Below are 19,281 nucleotides of genomic sequence, written 5' to 3' on the forward strand. Positions count from 1 at the left end.
TGACGGGCCATAATAATCATATACAGTGTATATTGACAAAATAAAAATTAAAAAAAAAAAATGAAAAAAAAAAAAAGAAATATTGCAGGATATAAAATAAACACCCAAAAATCAGTTACAATACTCTCCAATAATGAGCTAACAGAAAGAGAAAGCAAGAAAGTAACCCATTTACAATGGTCACCAAAAAATAAAATACCTAGGGATAAATTTAACATAGGAAGTGAACAATCTCTACAATGAGAACTACAAACCACTACTGAAAGAAATTAAAGAAGACACAAAAAATGGAAAGACATTCCAGGCTCTTGGATTGGAAGGATTAACATTGTGAAAATGTCTGTACTACCGAAAGTGATCTACAGCATCAATGCAATCCCTGTCAAAATGCCAGTGACATTCTTCACATAAATAGAAAAAATAATCCTAATGCTCATATGGAACAATAAAAGACTCTGAACAGCCAAGGAATCATGACCACAAAAACTAAAGCTGGAATCACAACACTACCTTACTTCAAATTATACTCCAAAGCTATAGTAACCAAAACAACATGGTACTGGCATAAAAATAGACACTCAGACCAGTGAAACAGAATAGAGAACCCATAAATCAACCCATAGACTTACAAACAATTGATATTTGACATAGGCAACAAAAACAAACATTGGGGAAAATACTTTTTCATCAATAAATGGTGGTAGGAAAATTGGATATCCATACACAGAAGAATAAAAGTTGACCAGCACCTCTCACCATATACCAAAATCAACTCAAAGTGGATTAAATACTTAATTATAGGACCTGAAGCTGTAAAACTACTAAGGGAAAGTATAGGGGTAACACTTAGGAAACTAGGACTGGGCACAGATTTCATGAACAAGAACCCAAAAGTGCAAGCAACAAAAGAAAAAAATAAATGGGACTATATCAAACTAAAAATGTTCTGCACAGCAAAGGAAACAATCACCAGAGTGAAACGACAACCTACAGAATGGGAGAATATAATTGCAAACTGTACATCCAACAAGGGATTAATATCCAAAATATAAAAGTAATTACACACTAAAACAAGAAAACAACAACAACAAAAGCAAAAACAATTATGAAATGGGCAAAGGAGCCAAATAGACATTTTTCAAAGAAAGACATACAAATGGCCAACAGACACTTTAAAAAATGCTCAATATCACTAATCATCAGGGAAATGCTAATTAAAACCACATGAAGATATCATCTCACAGTTAGACTGGCTATAATCAAAAAGACGGAGAATAACAAATACTGGCGAGGATGTGCAGAGAAGAGAATGCTCCTACACTTTTGGTGGGACTGTAAATTAGTAAAACCACTACAGAAAACAGTATAGAGGTTTCTCAAACAACTACAGGTAGATATATCATACAATCCAGCAATTCCACTTCTAGGCATATACTCAAGGAATGGAAATCATCATGTCAATGGGATACCTGCACTCCCATGTTCATCCCAGCTCTGTTTACAATAGCCAAGATATGGAACCATCAACGGATGACTGGATAAGGAATATGGGTACATATACACCATGGAATACTACCCTGCCATAAAAAAGAATGAAATTCTGCCATTAGCAGCAACATGGATGAGCTTGGAGATTATGTGGAGTGAAATAAGCCAGGCACAGAGGGAAAAATACTACATGTCCTCACTCATAAGCGAGAGCAAATAGAGAAAGAAGAAGGGAAAGAAAGACCACAGTGGTGAGTTGCACTTGCAGAGGGAGAGAGCATACCTAGGGTTGTGGAGTGGTGTATGGTAGGGGGAGAGGAGGAGTGAGGTTTGGGATTAATTGGCTAGGGGACATGAGGAAGAATCGCAATTTGCAATGGGCATGCTGATAGTATTGATCTGGCCATGACATCTTGGGCATAAGTGGTGATGGTCAGGTTTGTACCCCACGAATATGCAAGACCAATAAATTTTTTTAAAACTCTAAAATAAATAAATTAATTAAATTAAATGATCCATGGAAAAGTAAAAAAAAAAAAATTGAAATCATCTCAAGTATCTTTTCAGACCACAATGGTTTAAAACTAGAAATTAATAACAAGCAAAATTCAGGATTCTATACAAATACACAGAATTTAAAGAACAGGCTCCTCAATAACTTATGGGTCCAAGAAGAAATTAAACAGGAAATCAAAAAATTTCTAGAAAACAATGATAATAAAGACACATCATATCAAAACGTGGGATACTGCAAAAGCGGTACTAAGAGGGACGTTTATTGCAATAAATGCATACATCAAAAGAATAGAAAGACTTCAAATAAACAATCTAACTCTACACCTAAAAGAGCTAAAAAACAAATAAAAACAATACAGTCCCAAAGTTAGTAGATGGAAAGAAGTAACTAAGATCAGAGCAGAACTAAATGATAGAGACCCAAAAAACAATAGAAAGGATCAATGAAACAGAATGTTGATTTTTTGAGAAGACAAAAAAATAGACAAACCATTAGCTAGGTTAACTAAAAATAAAAAATAAAATAAAATAAAAGAGAGAGAAGACCCAAAGTACAGAAACCAGAAATGAACAAGGAGACATTACCATTGATACCATAGAAATACAAAAATAAATCATTAGAGACTATTACAAACAACTACCTTCTTGAACATACGGAATGCAGTAGTGACAGTCATTTTAACAGTCTTCTTTACTAATTCTGTAGGTATTTTCATTTTGTTTTTATAGTTGCCTTCTCACTGAGAAATGAATTATATATTTTCCTATTTCTTCACATGCTTGGCAACTTTTCATTTGATGGCAGATACTGTAAATTTTATTTTTGGGTACTGAATGTTTTTGAATTCTTTAAGTAAATTTGGGCTTTGTTCTGAGATACATTTAAGTTATTTGGAAAGGGTTTGATTCTTTTGAGGTTTGTTTTTGTTAGACAAATCTAGAATTGCCTTTATTCTTGAGCTCCTTTGCCCCATTAATGAGGCAATACATTTGGCTGGACCTTCCTAAATGCCTCATGAAATATGAGGTTTTTCCAGTTTTGCTGGTGGGAACATGAACTACTCCTGGTCCTAGGTGAGCTTTGAAGATTGTCTTGCTGTTCCTTTCTGGAGGTCCTTTCTCTGGCCTCAATAGTTTCCTCACACACTTAAGCTGATCAGTATTTAGCCAAAGACTTGAGGGATCCTGCTAAAGATCTCTGTAACTGTTTCTATGTGCAGTTTCCTCCTCCCTGTACAATGTTCTCTTCTCCACTATGCTGTCCCTCAAATTCCAGGCACTCTGTCCTCCCTGAACTCTGAACTCTGTCTCTTCAACCCAGAGAGACACTTAGGCTGTTTGGGTTCCTTCTCCCTGAACTATCATCTGGAAACTTTTCTCAAACAGTGAGTTGAGACGCTCATAGGGTTCAACTTGTCTGTTTCCCTTCTGTTAGAAATCATGGTCCTATGATGCCTTTTGTCAAAGGTCTGAAATCCATTGTTTCCTATTTTTTTTTTCTTTTTTCTCTTTGTTTGTTTTCAGGTATTTAAGATGAAAGAGTAAATCCTGTTCCTGTCACTTTATTATGTCTTTAAGTAGAAGTTCAGGTGGCTTTTTGGAGTGGTGCAGTGGGAACATTTTAGGAGTCAGATGTCTCCGTACCTATTAACCTTCACTATTTGCAAGTCTTGTGACCTTGGCAGAGATAATTGATCTCTTGCACTTCAGTTCCTTTATCTGGAAAATGGGTCTATAAAACCTGTTCTATTCTTCTTTACATGATGGGTTACCTTCATTAAAATACTTGATGTTGTGCTAGATAAAGTCTATTTTTGTTAATAGTTAACATTTATATAACCAACTGGTAATCCCTAAAGGGAAATAATTATTTAAACATACACCAATCCACTCCTACACCATTTGCATATAAACCTCAAATAAAGGAAATGTACATTATTACATTCTCATGGCAAAAGGAAAACTAATCTTGTGACCCCTGTCTAAATGATGAGAATTTGATCTTTTAAAATGTTGAGGAGTGCGAAAGTCAAGCACGGCACCAATAGGCATGGTGTCCGCATATGTAAATACCTCTACAGAATTTTTTAGTATAAATTTAATATTGAAAATAAAAGGACATATTAAACTAGGTAAATTCTTCTGTTAAAACCAAGTTATTAACTGGTGTTCTCTTTAGCAAAAGCTTGATTAAATATACAGTAATGAACTGATATTTGAACTTAATAAAATTTGAACATGTGTAGAATAATTGCTGTTATAAATCTGTTCTCAGAAGCTGTCACTTTAATCTGTCATTTACATTTAATAATCCACATCTTTACCACAAGCTGTTTTCTCTATTTACCTTATTTTACAATTAGCTTGCCAGAATTTGCAAATATTACAAAAAAATAAATTTGAGCATTTTTTTAAGCATAAAATCTAGTAACATACTTCCTGTGTATTCTCATACTAAGAAAGGATATTCATCTGCTTATTGGGCTATAATTTACTGAAATGCATTGTACACATCTCTTATCTTTCTTTTTAAAGTTATAATTGGCTGCTTTCACTTTGGTGGAAATATGAAACAGAAGGAAATTTTAGTAACAACCTATCATATGACTTAATCAGGGCACAAAGAAATTATACACTGACTTCATTTTTAAAAACACTTAAAAATTCTGTGTAATTAATATTCATGTTTTCCAGTCATGTAAAAGCTAAATATATATTCATAGTGACATGAACACAAATTTTAAGACAATTTTATGTACATCACCTCCACATAAATATATGAAAATCTATACATCTACAGGAACATATACTTTAACAGCTACCCCTCTAATGTCTAAATTCTAAAGATGGTTAATGTTTGTACCAAAAAAGAGCATCAGCAAGGAGATATCCTGGGAATGTTTCATCAATGAAAATAATTTATTAGGTTTTACTGACACTTACTTTTTATCATGTGTTAATATGTTAAAAAATAAATACCTATAAGCTATAAATACCTATCATACACTCAGATATCATAATTGATATTATTATAAAATAAAAAAAGATAAATTTCAGATAATCAGTTGGACAACAGAACAATAAACAGGGCCTCAACTGGATAAATGCTTTCCTTGTGTCTTTGCTCTGCTTCTATATAATTTCACATGCATACAACCATACAGAATATATGACAACTAATTATCAGTGATATATAACATTTACCAATTAGCTAAAGAGTATCTTGATCCATATATATTTGTTGACTAAATTGTGTTTCTTTGTACATTGCTAGTGTTAAGCAAATTGTGCAACTAAATCACTTCTCCCTTTCACAAGTCCAAACATTTTCATTGGCATAAGCATTGACTTGCTAACATGTCACAATCTTACAATTCGCAGTTTTAGGTTAATACCTTTAAAACATTAGTTGCGTCCTTATTTACTACTGAGGGAAGCTCTATAAAATTTCCCATAGCCACAAAAGGAAAAAGTGATTGTAAGTATATTTTTCATTATTTCAAAATAATCTATAGGAGTTCCAGTCAAGATGGTGGACTAGACAGACGGTCCCCAGTGTCACTCTCTCCCACAAATCAACCAGTTTACAACTATAAAAATGTAACAACAGCCAAGCTGGGGCTGCTGGAGCTCAGGGGAAGAGGGGGAGAGACCTACAGAGTTCATGAAGGGGGAGAAGCCACAATGAGAGAAAGAAAAAACTGCTCGTAATGTTTTGGGCTGTGGCCACTTTAAGGCTGGAACTGCTGAGTGCATGGAGCAGGAGCTGGCAGAAGCCCCAGCTGTGCCCTTCGGATGGAGTTGCTTGGAGGCTGAAGGGGAGAAGAGGGCCTTGGTGGCCTCCAGGACAGCAAGACCACTAATAGGGTTCCTGTGGACCCATGCAGGAGCAAGGAGCCAGAACAGCTGAAAAGGGGAGCCATTCAGAGGCCAGTAAGTCATGACAAGTGACCAGTGCTGGGCCTGTCCCATGGGAAGTGTTTGGAGCATGGGAGGTGGGGGAGATGGGGGACTACTGGGAGAACACTGGGACACAGCAAGGACAGCCGATCCACCCCCCAATCGGTGCAGGACCACTCAGAGGAGACTGGTCAGGAATGCAGAATTGCACGGGGTACAGTTTGAGGAAAAGAATAAGGCCCAAATCAGAGTTTCTACACAACCCAGGTGCACCTGGTCTCTGGAGAGCTGGAAGTACCTATAAGGTCAACCATTAAACCCTGAGCCACACAAAAAGTTTTCCCTAGAGAAACAGCAGCAATTTAGCTCAACAACAGCTCAATCACTGGTTCCCAGAGAAAGTTTCCCAATTTAGAAGTAGGCAAAGAACAAAAAATTAGTTTGAGCCCAGGCACACCACCAGCACCTCAGAGCCCGCCAGGGGACCTGAGGCATACAGAGAGGACCAGAAATCCGCCCACAACCACGCGCACCACCAGCACCAAGGAGCATGCCAAAAACATCACCTCCATGTGGGTGGCCCACCACAGCCACCAAAGTAACCATGACTGCCACAAAAGTGGCTAGACATCACAACCACCAGGCAGATGGTCCACCAGCCACTGAAGTGTGTTGACACAAGGAGAGTCACCAACAGAGACCAAAGAAAAGAAGAGGATGTCTCTCTCCACAAAGCCCATTCCAGAGTGAAAGAAGAAGCATCTGCTCTATGATAATATTGGGAGACTTGAATACATCTCTCAGCATTGGACAGATCATCTAGGCAACAAATCAACAGAGTAACCATTACTCTTTCAGAAGGAGAGAAGAAATCTAGGGTTATCAGTGGGGGTGGGGGAGGGGATAGGAAGAGATTGGACAAGGGGCATAAAGAGTATGTACGATTTGTAACAATATACATACTAGTAATATTGATTTGATCAACATATGTCAACATTGAATCCCTAAAATATGTATGATCAATTATGATTCAATAAAAAAATAAAAATAAAAAATAATCTATATATCTCTTGGATAGAGAATTTTTCCTTATTAGTTCTCAACCTTTTGTCATCATCTACATGACTCCAGCCTACCTCTCCTCTCACCCCACTCCCAGAAAGAATTTCAATTGGTGGTTAAAGCCATATTTCATCACTTAGACTAGACATTCTTTTAGTGTTTCCTGAATCAGATTTGCATAGTATATGTTAAGAATTAAGGGTAGTTTTGTCTAGAAGCAAAGAGATGGACTATCCAATTCTCTTAACACTGCCCATTTCTAATTTTACATCAGCCTGCAGAAACTTAAGGGGAAAAGTTTAAGTACATATCGGCTCGTTAGGGGTTAGAGGAAGATCCCTCAAAGCACACCATCTAGTAGTAAGTAAAGAAAAATTATATAAACACACATACGCACAGTGTAGAAACAATATGCAAACACACATGTGTTTAATCAAGTAGTGGAAGCATAAACTTATCCCCTCAAAGAAAAGGGAACCCTTGCACACTGTTAAGGGGGTTGTGAATTCGATTCGTGCAGCCATTATGGAAAGCAGTATGAAGGTTTCTCAAAAAATTAGAAATAGAACTATCATATAATCCAGCAATCCCACTTCTGGGTGTATATCCAAAGGTAATGAAATCAGTATGTTGAAGAGATATCTACAACTCCCATATTCATTGTAGCATTAATCACAATAGCCAAGATATGGAATCAACCTAAGTGGCCATGAAAATGTGTATATATACACAACAAAATACTATTCAGCCTTAACAAAGAAAGAAATCCTCTTATTTGCAACAACATGGATAAGCCTTGAGGACATTATGCTAAGTGAAATAAGCCAGGCAGAAAAAGACAAGTACTGCACAATCTCACTTATGTGTGGAATCTAAAAAAGTCAAGTTCAGAGAAGCAGAGTGTTGAATGGTAGTTACCAGGAGCTGGGGATGGGGTTGGGTTGAAGATGTTGGTCAAAAGATATAAAATTTCAGTTAGATAACAGGAATAAGTTGAACAGATCTATTGCACAACATAGTGACTATAAATATCAATGTCTTGCATTCTTGAAAATGGCTAATGGAGTAGATTTTAAATGTTCTCACCACAAAGAAACAGTAAGTATGTGCAGTAACCTTTATTTAGCCATTCCATAATGTATACTTATTTCAAAACATCATGTTGTACACCATAAATATATAATTCTTGTTAACTAAAAAAATAAAAACTAGCCCCACAAATACTTTTAATGAACTAAGAAAATGTTTAATGAGTTAGCCTCATAGACTACAACCTCAAATCTGGTAGCAACAGGTAGAGCCCCTTCTTTATTCTTCCTTAAGAAGAAAACAAAAAAGCAAAATCTTTTCTAGACCAGCAAAATCTATCTTTGGGTCTCTGTCTGAGGTACTCTGCCTTAAGAAAGTCAATTCTCACTGTGTCAAATGTCTTTCACTTGTGATTTACGACTACAAAAGACAAAGTTTGTCTTTATGCCTCGTGAAAAGGCCTTGTGTGTGAATGTGTATATGCATAATCTGTTTTTTTTAAGATTATAGTGAAATGAAACTCCCAATTTAAAAATTGTCATAAAACTTGCAGACCTCTAAAAATATGTCCTTTCTCTGAAGACGTCAGTTTTAGAGACACTGTCCTATGTTAAGACTGTGGTATTAAGATAGAAAGCACATGTTATTGCCAAATTATAGGTATATACGTGTTTGAAGAACAGGGTTAACATTAAATGTCCATCATCGGATGAGTGGATACGGAAAATGTGGTATATCTACACAATGGAATATTACTCAGCTATAAAAATGAATGAAATACTGCCATTTGCAACAACATGGATGGACCTTGAGAGAATTATATTAAGTGAAACGAGTCAGGCAGAGAAAAAGAAATACCACATGTTCTCACTTATTGGTGGGAGCTAAAAATAAATAAATAAATTCACTCACACACACAAAAAATAACCGGGTGGGGGGGGAAGAAGATATAACAACTACAATCCTTTGAAGTTGTTACAACAAGCAAACGGAAAGGACATTGTTGGGTGGGAGGGGGGAGAGGGAGGAGGGAGGGAGGTGTCAGTGATGGGCCATAATAATCAACCACATTGTATATCGACAAAATAAAAATTTAAAGGAAAAAAAAAAAAAAAAAACCAAAGAGGGCTTTTACAATAAAAGTAAATTACACACCAAAAAAATAAAAAAACATTAACTCCCAATGTTTTTGTTAGCACTGCTATTTTCTTCTGCCTAGTCATATTTCTCACACGGATATGAGACACAAAGGAAGAGATTGTTATACAACCAACGTGCTTCTAGGTCTTTTCTCACAATTAAATTCCTTGGTGGTAATAAGACCACATCTGAAAGTATGGAATATATTACCCAGGATCTGATCATGATTGTATTCAGTGATTGTTATTTTACCAATAACGATTAATTCAGGTAACCTAATAACCATTTGCAAAATGATCATCAAAGCTACTTAGAAACTACAGCTTCATCTGTGAATCGTGAAAATATTATTACTTCAATATACTTTGCAGTACTGAGAAATCAGAACAGAGCTCCTTGGAAAATAACTCTTTCCTATACAAGTCCCTGCTCTTGAAGGCTACTGCTACATAAATGTATCATCACAAATATTTGACAATTTACCCATTTATTTAAATTTGTTTAAGTGTATATGGCACGCATAACACCATTTATGTACTGTTTTGAACGTAAGTCTTACACCAATTTCAAAGGGATTAAGAGAGTAAAAAGAAGAAAGGTGTTTCTAAATAATATCTTTATTACTTTTCTTTAAATTAGAAGTTTAGAAAAGTGGGTGATGATCAACAGGGGTGGTAGTAAAGACAGTTTCTGGAAGAAAGGCTTAACACAATTTTGAAGGCTTTGCCTGCACTTAATACTTTTTATTAATGTATTGATTTAATAAGTTATTAAAAATAATAGAATCATAGAATTTTAAAGCTAGAAATACCCTTAGATATTATGAAGATAATACCCTCATTTCACAGTTAAACTAAGGGCCAAAGATGTGAATTAACATACTTCAAAAGGATACTTCAAAAAGTTCACGGAGAAATGAAGTTACAAGCTAATATGAATCTTTCCATGAACTTTTAAAAGACCCCTCATATTTCGGAACTTATTTTACTAAAAATGTCTACTGTATATAATTAGCTCTTTAATGTCTAAATTACTTCATCTAACACCTAGCATATTATTGAATACAAATTTACTAAATAAGTGCTTTTGAGGATGATAATACTTAGATATGAACTAAAGGACAATCCTGACTATATTAGTTTGCTGGGGCTGCTGTAACAAAGTACCAATATCTTGGTGGCTTAAACAACAGAAATGTATTGTCTCACAGTTCTGAAGTCTACAAGTCTGAAATCAAGGTGTTTGTAGGACTGGTTCCTTATAAATATCTGTCTTTCCGTTCACAGGGCATTCTCCTTGTATGTGTGCCTGTATCCAAATGTCCTCAGGCATATTAAATTAGGGGCCCACCCTAGTCCAGTATGACTTTCTCTCAATTTCACTAATTATATCTGCAACAACCCTATTTCCAAATAAAGTCACGTTCTGAGGTATGAGGGGTTAGGACTTCAACCTATTAATTCAAGGGGAGGGATACAATTCAGCTTACAATACTGACTGATTGATTATTTCAATAACAAGATTAGAGGATGACTTCCTTTACCAGACAGAAAGGTCATGGATTCCTGGGGTAGGCAGAATAATCACCCCTCCCCTCAGAGATGTCTATGTCTTAATTCCTGGAACCTGTCAATATGTTAGGTTACATGGAAAAAGTTAACTAAGGTTGCAGGTGCAATTAAGGTTGCTAATAAGCTGACCTGAAAATAAAAAGATTATCCTAGATTATCTAATTGGGTTCAATGCAATCACAAGGCTCCTTAAATGTGGAATGTGGAGGCAGAAAGAGTTAGTATCAGTGTAATGTGATTTGAGAAAGACTTTATCAGCCATTTCTAGCATTGAATATAAGATGCTATGAGCCAAGGAATATAGGTAGCCTCCAGAAGTTGGAAAAAGAAAGGGAATAGATTCTTTTACAGAACTGCTAGAAAGGAAAGCACTGCTGACACCTTGATTTAAACCCAGAGAGACCCATTTCAGACTTCTTACTTCTAAAACCATAAGATAATAAGTTTGTGTTGTTTTAAGCCACTACCGTAATTTTATGGTAATTTTTTACAACAGCAAACATAAAACATACAGTTCCCCTCGAAGATGTTGGTGACAGTGACCCCAATACATCTATATTCTTCTGTATACTCTTCTCTTGACAAGTCTAGCAATTAGGATAAATATTATCTCAATAGTGAAGCCATTACTTTCACCAAAATAAGTGGATTCACTCAGACTCAATAATTTTTCCTATCACATAGGTGTAGCTATTCTCTCAATGAGACAATGTTGACTACAGAATGGAGCAAAGCCGATCTATATTAGTCAGGTAATAAATAATGGAGAATAATTGTATTACATATTTCTTTATACATGTGAAAACAGACAAAAGGAAATTCATCTTTTTTTTTTTTTTTTTTGATGGCCACCAGCTCTTAAAAGTCTATATTGTACAGGAAGTCAGATTTCACTTTACATCAGTGCTTCTCAAACTTTACTGGGCATATAAATCACCTAGGGTTATTGTTAAAATGCAGATTCTGATTCAGCACATCTGCGGTGGGCCAGAGAGTTTGTGGTTTCTAAGCAGCTCCCAGGTGATGCCTTTTTTTTTTTTTTTTTTTTTTTTTTTTTTTTTTTTTTTTTTTTTGATGGCCACCAGCTCTTAAAAGTCTATATTGTACAGGAAGTCAGATTTCACTTTACATCAGTGCTTCTCAAACTTTACTGGGCATATAAATCACCTAGGGTTATTGTTAAAATGCAGATTCTGATTCAGCACATCTGCGGTGGGCCAGAGAGTTTGTGGTTTCTAAGCAGCTCCCAGGTGATGCCCATGCTGCCACTCCATGGAATGCTTTGAGTAGCAAGGATTTAACAGACACAGATGTAGCAAACCTTACCAGAAAAATAAATTGGCTCCATGTCATAATCAATTCTGAATTCAAAATGTCTCTCTCTACATTAAATATTATTACTTGGGGAAAAAAACTCAAACTGACTTTCAGCATCTTTAAACCATTTATCCGTGATAAAAGTTAGCCTATAGATTCTAAATAAAATGCCCTACTGGTTACTTTAATAACTAACATACATATTCAACAATAACTTCATGTGGTTACACTGTTCTCTTAAAATAGTGAGGATGAATCAAAGCTGAACATTCTGATACCTCATGTGATGCCTCCCACTAATGCAGAAATATATTTCTCCTTCCACATTTTGCAATGCCCTACATCTCTTCCAATAGTTTCTCTGTTGAGGAGATTTCAAAACAACAAATAATTGGTCAATGAAAGGGCAAAACTATTTGGAAAATGGGTTTCAGATAATTACTTCTCAAACGGCACAGCTATTCCATCTACAAAACACACAATAGGTAGATCATGCTAACCAAATAAGAAAGTATTAAAGCAATAAATTAGTGTAGTAGAAAACTTACATCATGTTATAGCCTACTATTTCATAAAACTCAATAATGAAGTGCTTCCACCACTGGTTGGTTTGATAGTAAGAAAGAATATGGGTCTACATGCCTTTTGCTACTGAAGCCATAGAAGTTAACACACTGATTCCTTTCCCCCGAACCTCAGCCTTTATATATAAAAAATCATCTTCACTGAGAAAAAGAAAGAAAATGTCATAGGTGTTAGGCTCAGAAAGAAACAGAAGTTAGGAGGGAAATACACACATGCACATATTAATACAAAAATTTTTTTAAAAACAATGAATGGGCCGGCCCAGTGGCGCACTGGAGAGTGCCGCTTGGGAGTGTGGCGGCGCTCCCGCCGAGGGTTTGGATCCCATGTGGAGACCGGTTCCCGCTCACTGGCTGAGCACGGTGTGGGCGCGACACCGAGGGTTGTGATCCCATTACCAGTCAGTAAAAAAGACAAAAAGGAAAAAAAAAACCAATGAAGATAAGCCTCACTCTAGCTCCCTAACCTATAACCTAGCAGCTTAGCAATTAAGCGTGCAGCTTCTAGAATGACACCCGCCTTCAAGTCCTGGCTCTGCCACTTAACTAGTTTTATGACCTTTCACAAGCACCGTGCACCAGTGCTTGTCTATATGAGAAAAGCCTACTGGGGCATTTAAGTCACAAGTTTACATGGCTGTTTTAAGAAATGTAAAAGAAATTGTCCCTAACTCCAAAGGAAGAGAGGCTAAGGAGATGTTTTCCTAAATTTTGGCCACTCTGACAAGTAACAGGTTTAAAGATTCTAAGGATCAACCCAATTGGACATGTCTAGTTGTAAAACAATAGGAGACCAAGAAAGTAAGACAGCTGCTGCAGTAGATTTGTTTACAGGTGGGAGATGTAAAATTTAGAATTTAATTAACTGATACAGTACAAGCTAATGTATCCAGTTGCCATGCACCTAGATCTCTGGTTTAATCCAGGCAGTTATGCTACTGGTTGGCACAAGGATGACTCCATTTGTCCAGACAGGTTTCAATTTATATCCTTGAAATTTTATGCAGTCTAGGAAAGTCTCAGAGTGTCAGTGACAGCTTCTGAATATGCTAATCTCTGCAGCTCCCGTCTTATGCAGACTATATCTCTGTAGAATTATCACTATTTACTTCCACACCACTATACCTAGATATAGTGTACTCAATACAAGTACGTTAAGACACTACCAATTTCAGTTTGAGCTAACTGGGTCCACTTTAAAATCAAAATCAACGATTCACATTTTTTATATTGTTGCGGATTACACTGTACAAAAATATAAGTACAATAAAATTTTAAAAACAGAATGAATTAAATGTTATTTTTTAAAATATATTTCCCGCCCGAGGGTTCGGATCCCACATACAGACCGGTTCCCGCTCACTGGCTGAGCAGGGTGCGGGAGCAACGCCGAGGTTTGCAATCCCGTTGCCGGTCCCCGGTCCAGTACGGGGGCAACACTGAGGGTTGCGATCCGTTGCCGGACACGGAAAAAAGACAAAAGACAAAAAAAAATAAAAATAAAAATAAAAATAAAATAAAATAAAATATATTTTACACAAAGTTTCATGCCATTTTTTTCAATCAAGACTGAGAGAATGTGTTTTAATAAAATACCTAAAATAAATTTAAGTACACATCATTTGGTCAAGCTTAGAAGTTACTGATTTTGAGAAGTTATATGATATTCATGGAAAACACTGTAGTATAAACACAAACACACATACACACACACGCACATGCACATACACACTGCACATTGGGCTGGGACTCCAGAGAGTTATATTCTAGCCAAAGCTCTGCCAAAAATTCATTACATGACCTTAGTCGAGCATAGCTGGATGATTACAAGTCAAACAGACCTACGTTAGCATCCCGACTATGACATTAATAACTGTTTCATCCTGGGCAAGTCAGTTGCTTTGAGCATATGTGTTCTTATTTATAAAATGGGAAATAATACTAGAAACTGTCTCATAGGGATGTTGTGAGGTTTAAATGTGATAACATATATAAAATTGTTAGCACAATGCCTGGCAATAAGTGCTTAATAACTATTAATGTTTATTAATGCTGGTAACGTACTTTACTTCTCTGCTCTTCAGATTTTTCATAAGTAAAATGAGGGAACTGGCTTATTACTAGAAAATCTCTTCCAGTTCAAACTCTTCAACTTAAATGAGAAAACCCAATGCCATCCTCTCATTCAGATAGGAATGGTAAAATAAACCTTAATAAAATAAACCTAATAAAATAAAAACACAAATGCCACACTCTCATTTTTTTCTATTTTGTTTTAACCTCTCTAAAATGAACAGCATATTCCTAAGCACCACATTCTATCCAGAGTTGCTTAAATTTAAACAGTTTTGTCTATTGGTCTACATGTAAATGTCTGGGAAAGTCTTATTAATTACTATGCAAGCTGGCTACAAGCTAAAACAGCTTTGTGGGGATTCACATAATGTAGGCAATAAGAGAATAAGTCAAGGAGAAAGGATTTTCCCTTATAATAAATAACATTCATAGTTCACTGACAATAATTTCTGACAGTTATTTTCAAATTTAAGGTTATAACACTCTTCAGGACTGCTTTTTATCCATGTTTCTAAACAGCAAATCTTCACGTGATATTGGAATGATGCCTCCAAGTGAAGCAGCAGCCAAAGTGAAATCTGTAAAAGCCCCTATATTAAGCACACTGTCATTCAAGTAAAACTTGAGCTGTGTGAACAATGCAGTTTGAAGTCCAAGGGGGTAGGAAAGTAATAACCAATATATTACATAATAGCAATTATGGCAACCATCACAATGATCAGCTTTGATTCAAAAGACGTACAAATGAAAAGTATCAGGCATAGTCCATGTAAAACAGAAATTGAAGATATAATGCAATAAAAAGTAATTGGTAAATTTTAAGAGAAGATACATGAAGCAATGTCATCAAATAGAAGTATATAACAATGGACTATCTCTTAGTATTTTTAAAACTGATAAAATTATAGACATAACCACTTCTGAGATAATGTTCTTTGGTCTTGTGTATGAGGACATGATATATTTGGAGACCACGTGCTATAAAGAGGAGATCTTCATAATGCCTTTCTCTTGACTTATATTTGGTTTTATTCAGTCACTGGAAGTTCCCTTGCCTGACCAATGATGAATAAGTTTTCACATGTATACAGTTCTCTCTATAACAATATTATTCCGTTTTCCTGGAAATTGTTTTTTTTTTGGGGGGGGGGCGGTAAAGAACATACATGGCTATAGCTATTTTGATTAGTCAACCAGGTGCTGTAAGAAGATGATAAACAGTAGATGGCATGGTCCCAACCCTTAAGGAAGACCTTAAAATCCAGTTGAGGAGTCCAGTCTAATACATATACACACACACAAAGACAGTGGAAAGCAGGCTATATGAAAGTGAAAAATACAAGAATTGTCATGGGGATTCTAGAAAAGGTGAGCTCAATAACGGTTGGGCTAGGCTTGGAAGGTACTTATGGAGAGGTGTAACTTGAGTTATGCTTCCTTAGTGGGTAAGATTTAAATTATGTAGAAGAAAGGGCATCCTGGGTGAAGGAAGTGGTAGTGGTGTAAGGAGCAAAGTTATGGAGGTATATTGTTTAGAGAACATTAAGGAGAGCTGTGCACTGAAGAAAAAAGTGAAATAATGTCCCTGTGGTACAAAGAGGCCAGATTATGAAGCCCTTTGAAATCTAGGTGAAATTGGACTTGGAGCAATAGAAAATAAGGAGCTGAGAATATTTTGGTGAAAGAAAATGACTTAATGAAAGAAGTGTTTGCAGACCATTAGTCTGGCGAAATGAATTACGGGTTTAGGGAATAGGTGAAGGCTGGCTAGGAAGCTCCTGTAGTGACTGGATGGGTAATGATGAGACTTTAGATAGTAGACTAAGGGGAAAATAGTGTGAGAGGCCTTTCAAGGGAAAATTCACCAGGACTTGATAATGCCTTAACTGTGAGAAACGGAGACAAATCCAGAGTCCTCTGTGAAATAGTGAGTAGGCCATGATCAGACTGTGGAGGGGAATTAACAACATTACTGTACAATTTCTTCACCAAGGACTGGCAGGCAAGTTGTTCCTTACACCTCCTGAGTAATATAGTCCCTCCCAATGAAAGGATATTGGACAGGGTCCCTCAAAATAGGATTTGACTTCAGTGGTTCTAACAGAGACACGAAGGAGCAAAAAAGGAGGACTTAGCACCAAATCCAAAACAGGGACTAAAGATATATGAGACTGTTCCAAGAAGAAAAAAAGACAAGAAAGGAAAATTTCTTACTCTGAGTCTCCACAATGGACCTCACTCTGAGTCTCTCCGAAGACTTTAAAGGTTCAAAATCACTGAGTGTCACCCCAAATCAAAGCTTCTTGAAGATTAAAAATTAGATTTATTTTAATAATTAGTGTTTATTTTTCTCCAAACGACTTCTCATCTCAGAAATTGCTACCCCACAAATTCTTCTTCTAGTTTTGTCCGTTATTGCAAATCTAATATCTGAACATTAAGCATGTGCCGTCTTAAATTTATCAGATCCATTGTGGGACTGGATATACTCAGTAGGCCAGGCTCAAAGTAACTGGCAAATACCTCCCCTTCAATTACCGCTTGAAACATCACAAGGAGCATTCGCTAACCCTTCCCATATTCAGCCCAGACAAGGCTCAGCCCCACCCCCTCCAGAGACAAGGAAAAAGCGCCTGCGCAAACTCCATGCCTATTTTCCTTGCCGTGAACCAACACTCCACCCCCGTCGTCCCCAGGGTGCTAACGCGCAGGCGCAGCGCCCTCAGTGCGTTTGAGTAGGGCTGTGAGAAATCTACTGTCCATTGAAATCTAGAAATGGTAGAATTCAACCCCCTCCTTTCTTCGGAGACAGAGGCTCCACTTCCTCCTACTACCGGGCAAGGAGCGCGTCCCAAACGTCGCCCTCTCTCGGAACAAGATCCTTCGCTCTCTGGCAATGCCCACTGAATCCCTGTCTTCAGTTCGTTTCTAACCTGACCCTGCCGCCAGCCTTCGCTCTGAGGGTAGAGGTAGTTGGCTCCCCAGAAGCCACACCAGTTTGTTGTCTGTCTCTTTAGGCCGCGGAATCTACGGGCCCCCAACTGGGCAGAGAGAGCATTATCACCGGTGCCTTGCCCGCCCTCCTTCGCCTTTCACACCCACCCAGGTTGGGTGCTTACCTCGGGTGTGATGCGGTCACGGAAGGGATCAGAGGATCCCAAATCAGGCCACTGCTGGGGCAGGCGGATTCAGCGAGATTTTCCTGGCTCTCCACTGCCGCCTCAGACAATGAAATCAGCGTGTCCGATCATCAATTTTCATCATGATCGTGACGTCACAAAAGACAGCAGCCAATGGGAGCCCGAGATCAGCTCCGGACAGTCCCTGGCCTCAGCCCAGAACCCAAGAGTAGGGAGGGGGGAGAAGAGATGGCTGCCTGCAGTGGGGCTGCCTCTTCCCCGCACATATCAGCTGCATCCATGGCCAGCTGATATCTCTGTACCTCTTCCTTCCAGAATAGTTGTTAACATCCAGCATCCCTGTGACTATCTATAGTAGTTACGTGCCAGGCATCTGAGCAGGTGCTGCTTGGTCTTTCAACTTGAAATTCGCTTTCAGCAAAATTGTTGCACGCTGCCAAAACCAAGTCATAGCCTAAAGAAATACCGTCTTCGGTAGTCAGTGTTTAATTAACAGGTGTATATTCAATTTTACTAAAATCAAGAAGTGCCTATCGGCCTTTGGAATTTTTCAATAAGAGCGACTGTACTGTTAGAGATGACTGGTTGACTCTGGCGACTGAGGCAAGAAATTATGGATTCCATTCACTTACCTTCAATCTCTGTTTTGCAAGAAATTACTTGGGTGATTACTATTACAGAAAAAAAAAGTCAAACCACATGTTACATCAGTCAATACTCACTTGATAAGCTCCTCAAATTTGCTGGATGCCATGAGAGATGTAGAATGTCTTGGTTCTCTGCTATTAGAGAACATACAATGCCATTCAGAAGATAAGATTACACACAGCAAACATTCACAACAATGAAATAAAGTACATGATCATGTATGTGCTTAGTCATGAACTACAGACGAGAGCTATATTGTTTAATGACTGCAGACATCAGTGAGGTGGGAAAGTTGGGGAAACAATTTATGTTCTAACTGAAACTTGAAATGGTTCTTGAATGATCGATAAGAGAGGATGGAAGTCATTGTCCTAGAGGGGAAAAATAGGCAAAGGTAGAGAAGTATACGTATATATGATGTGAGAAGGTCCATGATGAAACCAGCTTGACAAATAAGGGCATATATTGAGGTCTAGTGGGAGATAAACCCAAATCTGAGCACGCCTTACCTCCTCCATCACTATTACTCCAAAGTCACTATTACCTCTAGTTTGAACTACTGCAAAAGCATCTTATATGGTTTTCTATCTTCCGCTCTTGTCCTACTTCAATACTTTTCTTTTTAACAGTAGTCAATATATTCTTTATAAAGTTTTAATCAGATCATACCCCTCCAACTGCTTTCTACGACTTTAACAATAAAGTCCCAAATTCTTGCTATGGTTTATTGCCCACCGCTTATTCCTGACCTGGTTCACTATGCCCCATCTACACTGGCCTTTTTTTTTTTTTTTTTTTTTTCCTTTTTTT

The 19,281-nt window shown here is 37.2% G+C and overlaps 1 protein-coding gene across 1 annotated transcript in view; it reads right to left on the minus strand.

Annotated features, from left to right (window-relative positions):
• The window catches only part of HDX (highly divergent homeobox), a 187,067-nt gene extending 169,154 nt beyond the window's left edge, over positions 1-17,913 (minus strand). The window contains exon 1 of the mRNA XM_008579108.1: positions 17,803-17,913. The gene's annotated coding sequence lies outside the window, so the exon portion shown is untranslated. The remainder of the gene's footprint in view (positions 1-17,802) is intronic.
• Positions 17,914-19,281: the final 1,368 nt, after the last annotated feature.

This window comes from Galeopterus variegatus, unplaced genomic scaffold, assembly GCF_000696425.1.
Source record: "Galeopterus variegatus unplaced genomic scaffold, G_variegatus-3.0.2 Scaffold1811, whole genome shotgun sequence".
NCBI classification, from domain to species: Eukaryota; Metazoa; Chordata; class Mammalia; order Dermoptera; family Cynocephalidae; genus Galeopterus; species Galeopterus variegatus.